The sequence below is a fragment of the Astyanax mexicanus genome, chromosome 18 (genome assembly GCF_023375975.1).
Source record: "Astyanax mexicanus isolate ESR-SI-001 chromosome 18, AstMex3_surface, whole genome shotgun sequence".
In the NCBI taxonomy this organism is placed as follows: domain Eukaryota; kingdom Metazoa; phylum Chordata; class Actinopteri; order Characiformes; family Acestrorhamphidae; genus Astyanax; species Astyanax mexicanus.
This window is the reverse complement of record NC_064425.1, coordinates 32,393,055-32,405,984: the sequence shown is the minus strand read 5'-3', so window position 1 is coordinate 32,405,984 and position 12,930 is coordinate 32,393,055. Positions and strand designations below refer to the sequence as shown.

General features: G+C 41.8%; 1 protein-coding gene across 1 annotated transcript in view; it reads right to left on the bottom strand.

The window, feature by feature from the left end:
* dpf1 (double PHD fingers 1) overlaps positions 1 to 12,930 on the bottom strand; it is a 108,478-nt gene that overhangs the window by 18,101 nt on the left and 77,447 nt on the right.

Sequence of the window (12,930 nt, the reverse complement as noted above, 5' to 3'; positions counted from 1 at the left end):
TTGTAAGATTTTTATACAGACGTCAAATGAATATACTGTTATAACGTACTGCCACGACAGCTCGCGCTCGCTCAAATATCCTACTCCTTATGCTCCTAGATATCAACACGGGCCGTGCCCGTTCCTATGCTCATAGACTCATAGTCTGAGTTTTTTCTGCACAGCGGGCCGTGCCCGCTCTTATACCCTTTGGACTCGTAGTCCGCGTTTTGCTGCACAGCGGGCCGTGCCCGCTCTTATTCCCTTTGGACTCGTAGTCCGCATTTTGCAACGACGGCGTCCAAAAGTTGTGCCCCTCAAAGGCTTAATGTATTGTTACCCTGCGTTCACACTGGAAAGCGACAAAGCGACAGGCGACCATTCATTTCCTATGGCAGGGCGCGATTTGTCGCCGCGACACGCGAGAGGCGACAAGCGACAAAGCGACAGAGCGACAAGCGACACGGAGATGAATTTTTCTCAACTTTATGCAAATGAGTTATGACGCGGTGAAGCGACATTCTAACCCGATTGGCTCCTAGCTTTTCTTTGGACCAATCACAAACAAGGCGGTTCGACGTCCTCAAGCTCCTGCTCTCTGAATTTCTAGTTTCTTTCCCGGTTCTTTCTGTTGAACGGGGTGGACCCACATCAGTCTGTGGGAACGGCTGCGTTTCTAGCGCAGTTAAATCACAGAAACGCACAAGAGTCCAGCAAGTTTGGGAGTTATAGCTGGAGAATAAAGTGGCCAAGTGATTCCTTTTTTGTGCCTTTTTTCTTGTCGGAGGCTGGACCATGATAAACGCGGGCGTTGAGCTTGACACGCCCACAAGCGACAAACGCTGGGCGACACAAGCGACTCGTCGCGTTCCAGTGTGAACGCAGGGTTAGTCGGCAGTGCTTTCTCATGCTGATCACGTCAACGTTACGCTTATCATACGCTTCTAAAATAGCCTCAAGCAGTGTATACAAGTACTTTGTATACAACGAACCTAATAAATGTATGCTATCAAAACATGAGCGCAACTACTGTAATACACACGTACTCAGCAAATAACACTTTAATCTTGAACGCCTTATTCAAGCTTGTTTATAACTGTTTTCCTTCCAGAATACGTGAACCAGGTAAAGGATCCTCCTGTGGGTAATTATATCTTTTTATAATTTTGGGGATAGGCTCCGCCCCCGCCATACAAGTACGGCAGGATCTGCGAGGTTCCAGACGCTGCGGACCTGGGCTTCGACGGGGCTTTCGCCAAAGACTCTATATACACTATATTCACTATTACTAATTGTCATACGTGTTTATTGGGATTAAATCTTTCTTGCTGCACTTTGTTTCTAGAGTTTTCCTGCTAGAACTGTCCGATAGGACAATAAATGATTGTGGTCTAAAATCAAGTGTTTCAGTTTTGTTGTCCAACCCCTGTATATAGCAATTACTAATTACATAGTGCAGACATCCAAGTAATTGCAAATATTTAATTGTTTCTTAGAACTGTAAATATATTTACTCTACAAATGCTCTCTCTCTCTCTCCATCGGTAAATACTGCAATAATTGGGACAGCACCTCTGGTACTGTGCTGCATGTGATCCACGATGAAATGGCGTAGTGCCAACGTTAAGAGACAAATTGGCCCATTGGTAGTTAAATAAAAGCTTGTGTTACTCAGACAACTGCAGCGAGGGGTAAACACTGTGTGATGGTGGAGGAACGAAGGAACGTGATGGAGAGAAGAGAAATTCTCTGGATTACTGACGCTCAGAAACTTCAAACACCACCACAGAACCACCACTTCCTCCTGCCTAATCCCGCCCACCTCTCCACCGAGCGAGAGGGGGGAGTGAGTGAGTGACAGAGATAGAGAGAAAGACAAAGAGACAAAAAAGAAAGAGAGTGAGAAAAAGAGTGAAAGAGAGAATGAGAGGGGGAGAGAGAGAAAGCAAGAAAAAGAGTGTGAGAGAGAGCGAGAGAAAAAGTGTGAGAAAGAGAAAGACAGGGGGAGAGAGCAAAAAAGAGAGAGAAAGTGAGAGAGAGCGAGAAAGAGTGAGAAAGAGAGAGAGAGAAAAAGAGTGAAAGCGAGAGAGTGAGAAAGAGAGAGTAAGGAAAAGAGTGAAAGAGAGAGTAAGAGAGAGTGAGGAAAAGAGTGAAATAGAGAGTAAAAGGTGAAGGAGACAGAGAAAAAAAAAAAAAAGAAAAAAAAAAAAAAAGAAAGTGAGAGAGTGAGAAAGAGAAAGAGAGGGGGAACAGAGAGAAAGTGAGAGAGAGAGCGTGATAGAGAGAGCGAGAAAGAGAAAGACAAAAGAGAGAGAGAGGTGGGGAGGAGTAGGTGAGTGAGTAAGAGGGTGATAGTGAGAGAATAAGGAGAGAGTGAAAGGCTAGAGAGAGAGAGTGATAGAGAGCAAAAAAGAGAGAAAGTAAGAGAGTGTGAGAAATTGACAATAAAACTACTTGACTTGACAGAGCAAGAAAGAGAAAGAGAGAGTGAGGGAGGGAGTAAGAGAGAGTGAGAAAGAGAGAGTGAGGGAAAGAGGGAGAGAGAGAGAGAGAGAGAAAACGTCTCTCTCTTCCCAGTCATATATCAGTCAGTGGCTGATATTTTTTTATTAATAACATCTATAAAAAAGCACAGCTCCACAACCTCATTATCATACAGCAGACTGGGACCCTGGTGCTGCCCATGGTGCTGAAACAGCCTCAGAATTTATTTGCAGAAACTAACAAAAAAGATGCAGAGCTTTCAGATCTCAAATAACGCAAAGAAAACAAGTTTATGTTCATAACGTTATAAGAGTCCAAACATCAATATTTGGTGGAATAACCCTGGTTTTTAAATCACAGTTTTCATGCATATTGGAATGTTCTCCTCCACCAGTCTTACACACTGCTTTTGGATAGCTTTTTGCCACTCCTGGTGCAAAAAATCAAGCAGTTCAGCTTGGTTTGATGGCTTGTGATCATCCATCTTGATCTTGATTATATTCCATAGGTTTTCAATTTAGTAAAATCAAAGAAACTCATCATTTTTAAGTGATCTCTTGTTTTTTTCCAAAGCTGTACATAACCTGTCAGAGAGGCGTGTGTAAATAGTTTACAAAGATCCACTACACAATTACACAATTTTGAAATTGTGTAATGAAGAGACACAACAGTCTCTCTTCCAACACACAGATAAGTACCAGCATCAATATTTATTTTAACATATTGTGATTAATACCAACATAAATGTAATCTAACACTGATTCTTATATTTAACCTTTATGCATGTACTGTTAAAATCTTAATTCTAAGGACGTTTTCACACCTGTAGTTCGTTTCTCTGGTCCGAATCAGTTGATGAGTTCGTTTACTTGGAGCGTTTACTTTCTCCCTCTGTTCAGTCTGGTTTCACACAGGCATAAATGTAAACGCACCAAAATGCGCACCAATAAACACGCAAGCAGGCTGTGTCCTGTGATTGGTCAGAGCGTGGTCTGGCGAATATACATATACAAAAAAAGTAAATATAGCGAGAAGATTCTGTGTTCCAGCGCATATATGTGTTTTTACACTGAACGCTGAAACGTTGCGCTTTTAAACACAGTGTTTCTACGTGCAGCGCAGATGTAAACATAGTAAACAGAGTTACGCGGACGTGAGCAGTGAACGCAGCACGACCGCGCGCGCATGGACACAGCGTTTGTTCACAGCTGTGGTAATTCGCGTTATCTGGCTAATATATCAGTTTAAACTGTGCTTGCTTTATAATTTCAAATAAATGGACTATATTTCATAGCTGGATCAGATCGAGACCGGAATACGTTCTCACCAAAGCGAACCGCTGCAGAGTTATTTTGGTACCGGACCGAGACCACCTCCTCTAGCTGGTCTCGGTCCGGTTCTTTTGATCCGCACCCGAGTGCGATTACTGTTTTCACACCTGCTCAATCGAACCGCACTAAAGTTACAAACGGAGCAGAGTTCGTTTTAACCGGACCAAATAGTGCTGCTGTGAAAACACCCTAAGAGGAAGGATTTACACCACTATATAAATGTATATATTTAGAGAGAGAGAGAATAGTCAGATTGTGAGTGTTTGGGTAGAAAGTGATATTCCTTTCTCTCTCCCAGTGCAGCACTCGTCCAATTAGAGAGAGAATACAGGCAGAACCGCACACTTCACAGCTCTCAAGTGTGTGTGTGTGTGTCCCTATGGGAATTAAAAGACAGAGAGAGTACTCCTCAAACACCCTCTTCTCTCTCTCTCATTCTCTCTCTTTCTCCCTCTTTCTCTCACATCTCTATCTCTCTGTCTCTCCCACTCTCTCACAGTCTCTCTCCCTCTCTCTCTCTCTCTCTAGTTCTGTTCGGGATCGGGTTGTCCCTGGTCGGGGCTGCAGTCTTATTGAATTAGCACGTCTCCAGGAATTACCCACAACCACCTGTTCACACTTACTGACACCCCATACACTCCATATAAACACACACACAGTCTCAGTGTGGCCATCAACCAGCGAGCAAGAACAACTAAACATTTCAGTGAATGGCTCGGTTCTCCATCTGAAGAGCGCCGCGAGACCCACAACCTCCTGCTGTAGCTCAGACTGCAGTACCCACAGCCGAGTCACAGGAAATTACACTGCTATACGAGCACTGGGAGGCGCTGTCGAGCACAGTTTAAAGATTTATTTATATCACTGTATACCATATTGTACTGTTAGTGTTATTATCTTAATTTAATATGTATATATAGTCTTTACACGTACATATTACTGTCCACTGTATGTTTTTATGCTTTTTATGTAGTTCAATTACATCTGAAGAACCCTGTGCTGATTCTTGAGTGATGCATGGCAAGCAAAAGTTTAAATCATTATGATTATGATTATTCGATTTAATTTTATTAAAAGTTGTCGCAAAGCAGCTTTACAGAAAAAAAAGGTTCAGAGATCTCTTATGAGCAGCACCACAGTGATGCCAATTATTGTGGTGACACAGTGGAAAGGAAAAACTCCCTTATGACTTCCTTACGTTCTTACATTTCCTGCACCATGCATCCTACTAAAAACAATGAGTTGCTAGCTTCTGTTTACAGCAGCTAGTTGTTGTTAGCTATCTTGTATAAGTAAGTATAGGTTAAAATAGGATCTCTGGTTGATTCTGCTCTTTACAGAGACCTTAAATATATACTAGGGAAGCATGGTTTAACAACATTTGCTTGGCTGCTAGAGCTGTAAAACTGACTGTGGGTGGGGCAGGTAGGCGTTCTCTGCTGCAGTGCTGTTAGCCAATCAAAGGCGATATGTTTGCATGTATGAATATTTATGAGCAAGAGCCAAATCCTGTCTTTCTTCAGAGACCATTAATTCAGTGATCTAAAACAGGTCTAAATAAAAACACAAGAGCACTTTTTTTTCACAAAAAAATGGCTGATATGGCATTCATTCATTTCTACTAGAGATCACAACTAAACATTTTAAAATGAATGAAAAAACAATGGAATGAGGCCTTTAAGTCATAAAACTATAAGGTGAAAATATTTGTTTACAGATCTGAGAGAGAGAGCTGACCCAAAAACCCACACTTTCTGTGACTGAACAGAAATAGACATTGTCTTTTAAGCTATTGCCCTAGCCTTAATTCTCAGGTTTTCATTATAAAAAGGAAACCCCTAGGGTGAAAAAGTTGAGAACCCCTGTCCTAAAGCACAGGCCTGTCACAAACTGCAAGGTGCAGCTGTTAAACATGGTGGTGGGAGCATCAAACTGTAAGGCTATTCTGCAGCCAGAGGAAGTGGTACACTGCACAAGGTAGATGGAGTTATAAAGAGCTGGACTGAGCCGAGTCTATCTAAGCTGAGACGAGTGTGAGTGAGGAGAAACACTTCGGGTCTGTCAGCAGCTCGTCTGCTGGAGCCAGTCAGCGCCGCTCACATGTACGGCACCACACTCGGCATTCGGGCCCATCGCCGCCGCAGTCTGAGCAAACCCTCCCACAGCAGCGGGTACAGAGCATATTGGCACCGAAACAGGGCACACACTGCAACACATTAGCAGATGCAGCCGTGCAGATTAACGTGGATATAAACACATACAGATACACACACACATACACACACACACACACACACACAGTACTCTGAGCTGAGATTTATTGCCAGTGCATTTTTGCATAATAACTTTTTCTGGCTTACTGCATTCCCCGGTTTTTATCGTGACAAATGAGAGAGTGCCTGTCCTGATTTCTAATATTCCGCATGCCTGCACACACACACACACACACACACCTCTTAAGAAAACCAACTTTGCAAGAGAAGGGAAAAAAGAACAAGCCTTAACTACCAACAGTTCTTAAGAAGAAATATCGGTAACACTTCCTAACACATATTCATAATGCATTATGTAGCATACATACCACCTTATAATGACGCCATAAGCCAGTGTAATAACCCATTAGTACTTACAGGGGCATACATACCACATTATAAAGTAGCAACACTTGCTAATATATATTCATAATGCATTACATAGCATACATACCACCTTATAATAATGCCATAAGCCAGTGTAATAACCCATAAGTACTTATAGGGGCATACATAAGTTATAAAGTAGCAACACTTGCCAACGCATATTCATAATGCATTACACAGCATACATACCATCTTCTAATGACACCATAAGCCACTGTAATAACCCAATAACCCATAAGTATTTATAGGGGCATACATACCACATTATAAATTAGCAACACTTCCTAATATATATATATATTCATAATGCATTACAGAGCATACATAATACCTTATAACAATGCCATACGCTAGTGTAATAACCCCTAAGTACTTATAGGGGCATACAAAGCATGATATAAAGTAGCAACACGTGCTTACACATATACATAATGCATTACATAGCACACATACCACCTTATAATGATGCCATTAGCCAGTGTAATAACCTATAAGTACTAACAGGGGTATACATAACATATTATAAAGTAGCAACTCTTGCTAACACATATTCATAATGCACTACACAGCATACATACCACCTTATACCGATGCCATAAGCCATGTAATAACCCATTAGTATTTATAGGGGGATACAAAACACATTATAAAGTAGCACTTGTTAACACATATTCATAATGCATTACACAGCATACATACCACCTTATAATGATGCCATAAGCCAGTGTAATAACCCATAAGTAATAACCCATCACACTTCTCTACCTGGCAATCCAATGGACGAGAGTAGGTTTTTTGCAGTTTCCAGGAGATCAGTACTTGTCTGACTGCAATGAGCTGAGTGTAAAGTTTGGTGGAGGGGGGATTATGATTATGATGTGGGGTTGTTTTTCAGGAGTTGGACTCCGCCCCTTAGGTCCAGTGAAAGAATTCTTAATGCTTCAGCAGAGCAAGGGATTCTGGACAATTTCATGCTCCCAACTTTGTGGGAACAGTTTGGGGACGACCCCTTTCTGAACTGTAAAAAAATAAATTTAAAATTGTTCTCCTTAAGGTGATTTTTAAGTCAGCTAAGAAAGAAATATAAAATTGCACCATAAACTATAGCAAACTAGTTGCCTTAACTAACATTATTAAGTTTCTTGTTGAAAGTTGGCCGAACTAAAGCATTTGTGTTGGCAAAAATTAACAAGTTGTAGTTGAACACTACTGCACATGCTCAATGTTACTCTTTAGTTAAACAGGGTCTACTGAGCAATTCTGCAGGGGTTTTCACCTGATGTTGGTCATGCTATTTGCATATTGGATGTGTCCTCCCATCTCTCACTCACCATCAGTGTGTAGTCATTCCCCACAGGCTGCTGCCTTCTCTTGGGATTTGTATATATGTTATATTATAGTTAACTGCCTGGTCTCAGTGTTAAAGGCTATAAGAGCAAGTTACTGTGATATTTTTCATTACCACAATACTTATATGACTGACAATAAGACAGATAAGCAATAGTCATAACTTCTCAGTTGCTAACTTACATTAACAGAAAATGTAGTGTTGTGCTCATTTTGTGAATTTTATTTATGTACAACTTGATCTTTAAGGATGGTCAGCAGAACCTTAAAACACATACCATAGAACATAAATGAGTCCAACTAACAACAAACACAAAGTGATTTTTTAAGTTAGACTAAATAGTAAGACTCCTTATTTAAAGTTTTATGCATACAAAAAATTAATTATCTGAACTAAAGATTTCTAGTTGGCACAACTATCTTTCTTTTTTTTTTCAAAACTTAAAAGTTTGAGTTGGCCTCAAAACTCAAAATCTAGTGCAGTAAGTTTTCTTAATGCAAATTTACAGTGTGTTCCAACATGGCTACTGCACACCAGTGCACAAAGCAAGCTCCATAAACACATGGATGAGCTTTGAGTTCAGTGCGGAAAGTTCATTTGAAAGAATGGTCAAAAATCCCTATAAACACTCCTAAACCTTGTGTAAAACCTCCAACAGAAGAGTTGAAGCTGTTATAGCTGTAAAGGGTGAAGCTACATCATATTTATCCCTATGGATTAAGAATGAGAGATCCCTCAAGGTCATATGTGTGACAAAAGAATTTTGTTAAAAAAAGTATTATGTATGATATATCATGCATTTTAAATGCATTAATAACACATTATGAATACATGAATGAATGAATGAATGAATGAATGAAGTTATTCACTTATATAGCACCTTTCTAGAGTGCCAAGGAAGCTTTACAATTTACATGGATAACACTCAGCACTCATCCATCTACACACCGGTAAGAAGCGGCAGCCAATAGCGCACAGCATACTCTTAACCGGAAACACCCGTCCACATGGAGGACTGCATATAGACGTAGGGAGAGTGGGACATGTGTGAAACTATTCTCTCAAGACTTGATCTCAGTAGACTATTGGTCACTACTGAAACAGTGTAACAAGATGTGGTGGTGAAACTCCAGCCCTTTTCTGCTTTTTGCCCTTTTCAATCAATTTTAATGATGCTGTTTTTTTATTTTTCCCTTAGCAGTGTACTTCTGTAGAGAAATGTGCATAACTGACAGTAAAGTAGGATACATCCTCCAAATCACTCTAAATATCAGCTGTATTTGTTGAATGTATATGAAGTACGGCTGCACGATATTGGAAAAATTTTGACATTGCAATGTTTTTTTTTACTATATATATTGCAATATTAAACAATACAGGATTCATGACATCACCAGCCCCACCCGCGTGCTGTTATGAATCAGTGATCCTGACTGGCCGAGAGCTGAGTCAGTGATATAGAGTCAGCCGATTACTCAAAACCTGAGAAAAACAGCAAAACAACAGTAACTGTCCCTTTAATTTGGCATTTGAATGGTCTTTTAAAAGGTAAATAAGAGCGTTTTTCTGGGATTAAAAGCGTGATTTCAGCTTTAACTGGAAATATTTGCACAAAACTGTGCCGAACCTAGGTGCACAGCTTTCGACAGGCTGTCAGCTGCTGCGTTTACAAGCACGTGCCCAGCCATGTGGAGGCAACACGGTTAGCTCATGTTTACAACCACTCCCCCTTGCTCTTCTCAGGCAGCAGCTTTTCACTTCTGATTAATAACAGATTGATAAACGTAGGGTTCATAAAGTCAATGTAAAGAAAATGTCATCAATTTATGTATTCTGAATTCTGTCAATTTCTATGACAGTCCATTCATTATGAAATGCTCATATAGGGAGCTTTCAAATCAGCATAAACGAGTCGGACAGAGATGATTAACATCTGTATTAAAACCGCAATGCACATATACCACACACACACACACAGACTATATTACACTGCAAACACACACACCACAATACCACCCTGATTCTGTATCCTGCTTCTCTCATTTCATATATGCCTCTCCTGCCTCCACTCCACCACACCCCTCCCCGTCCACACTGGTCCAGTCAGCAGGCCGGGCTGCACATCACCCCCCCAGCCTTAAGTGACACTGCACTGCCACAGATCTCAGAGCTTCTGCTGCATAATAAACCTGATCTATGGTACAATCAGTCCAGCCCACACACACATACACACACACACACACACAGCTACACCCAGGAAGGTTATAAACACACACACTCTCACATATATACACACCACATATTCTAAGACAGGGGCTTACAAGTGCTGACACTAACATCTAGTCCCTGAACCACAGCAGATGTTTTAGCTTTTTTACTTGTGTAAATTATGTGAAGCAATTTTGTGAGTAAGATCAGTGTGCTCATGGTAAGGCCAGGTGAATTATGGGAGTTGTAGTGAGGGCTGATAGTGGGTGCAGGTGAATTATGGGAGTTGTATTGAGGGCTGACAATAGGTACAGGTGAATTACGGGAGTTGTAGTAAGGGGCTGATAGTGGGTGCAAGTGAATTATGGTAGTTGGAGTAAGGGCTGATAGTGGGTGCAGGTGAATTATGGGAGTTGTAGTAAGGGGCTGATAGTGGGTGCAAGTGAATTATGGTAGTTGGAGTAAGGGCTGATAGTGGGTGCAGGTGAATTATGGGAGTTGTAGTAAGGGGCTGATAGTGGGTGCAGGTGAATTATGGGAGTTGTAGTTAGGGCTGATAGTGGGTGCAGGTGAATTATGGGAGTTGTAGTAAGGGGCTGATAGTGGGGGCAGGTGAATTATGGGAGTTGTAGTGAGGTCTGATAGTGGGTGCAGGTGAATTAAGGGAGTTGTAGTGAGGGTCTGATAGTGGGTGCAGGTGAATTATGGGAGTTGTAGTGAGGGCTGATAGTGGGTGCAGGTGAATTATGGGAGTTGTAGTGAGGGCTGATAGCGGGTGCAGGTGAATTATGGGAGTTGGAGTGAGGGCTGAAAGTGGGTGCAGGTTAATTATGGGAGTTGGAGTGAGGGCTGAGAGTGAGTGCAGATAAATAATGGGAGTTGTAGTGAGGGCTGATAGTGGGTGCAGGTGAATTATGGGAGTTGTAGTGAGGTCTGATAGTGGGTACAGGTTAATTATGGGAGTTGGAGTGAGGGATGATAATGGGTACAGCTGAATTATGGGAGTTGTAGTAAGGGGTTGATAGTAGGTGCAGGTGGAAGTATTGTTCCATTTCTGAAGTTGTGTTTCTGGTATTTAACATTTGTTCACCCACAGTGTAGTGTGTACCGGGATTACACTAAGGAATCTAATATTACTACCCACAGTGGACAGTCCAGTGGGGGATATTGATGGTGATCGGTGGCATCTGGCTGGATTTCTGCGAACAGATAAGATACTCTGGCAGACATTTAGAGCTTGTATTTGTATTAAAGCTTACGTTGCACGTACCCCATCTTACTATTTTTTATAGATAGTAGATTATAGATTAGCAGTTTATTCTGTATGCTTATATTCTAAGAATTGTGTATGCATTTGTAGTATGGTTATGGTGTGGCTCGGTTCTGGTAAAATCAGTTCTCAAATGATCAGTACTAGCATTGAATATTAACTACATATAAATACATATAAACCGCCATATAAATGTAAATATAAGTGAAAATTAATATTAGTAATGTGTTTTTAATGCAATACAAGGCTTTCTGGAATCGCCACTGTACCAAAACCTGCAAAGACTAAAAATAAATTAATAAATAAATAAGTGCAGCTCAGCCTCGAGACAATAGTGGTTCTGCGGAATGCCTGTTTTTTCTTACTGCCACTGCATTTATGTGTGTGTGTGTGTGTGTGTGTGTTTGTGTCTATATACGTGTGTGTGTGTGTGTGTAGAAGGCAGTAGAGAGACAAAGACAGAGGGGCGAGTGTGTATGTGGGGTGGGGGTGGCGAGGTTATCCCGATATAGCTCAAATTACTTTCAGAATTCAATCCCTGTCCTGCACTGCACCCCCCAACACCCCGCTCAACACCCATACAACCCCCAACACCACCACATCACCCCCCCTCAGCCCTCTGTCCCGCTCTTAATACAGAATAGCAAATGAGCCAGACTGCAATATCACTCTTCCCCCCCAACTACCCCCCACCCCACCTCACCACCACGTCTGGGCTCATATATATGGTAAATCATAAAGAGAATTCACTAACTCTCTCTCTCTCTCTCTCTCTCTCTCTCTATCTCACTCTCCCTTTCATGCTGCTGCCACACACAAACACACACACACACAATCACACACACTCCTCAAAGCACATTCAGCTCTAAACTCCATGGCCTCCCTCCCTCCGCCACTGCAGCGACGTACATATAACAGCATATTCTTTATAGCTCTAGCCGAGCCGGCCTGCCTGGCTGGCTGGCAGACTAGCTGGCTGGCTGGCCGGTCGTCATGGCAACAGCATCGCTAGGCAACAGCCGCAGCTCTTCCCGTCGCTTTGTTGCGTACGGCAGCGCGAGCCGGTAGCAGGTACCAGCCCGGGCCTCGCCACGTCGGGCTGGAGAGCAGGTGGGGTGCGAACGGGCCCGGCTCACACTAAAATATGATAAAATATGATAAAACATGCTAACTGTACAGGACCAGTCGAGCCCCTACAGACAACAGTGCAGCTAACAGCTAAAATACTGTACACACTCACCCCCTTACTGCACACGTATTCACAACATTACAGATAAGACTGATAACACTATTAATAGCTATGCTACCTACTGTATATCACTCTGATTTACTCTCATGCTAACAGTGTTCTATTAGCCCACCAATTAGCTTCATCCAAACTGTATCGCAATCTCAAGCCAGCTAGCACTGATGCTAACTGGTGCATATACAGCTTTATTAAAGCCCAGTCTGCAGTTTACAGGATGCTGATTGGTGGTCTATAATACAGCTGTAAATTCACCAAATAGCATTAAACTGCATCACAATCTCAAATGTATTAGCAGTGATGCTAACTGTTGAGCCTTGGGCTTTACATGACACTCATTGGTGGGCTGTAATACAGCTATAAACTCACCAAATAGCATTAAACTGCATCCCAATCTCAAACCACCTAGCAATAGAGTAAATTGT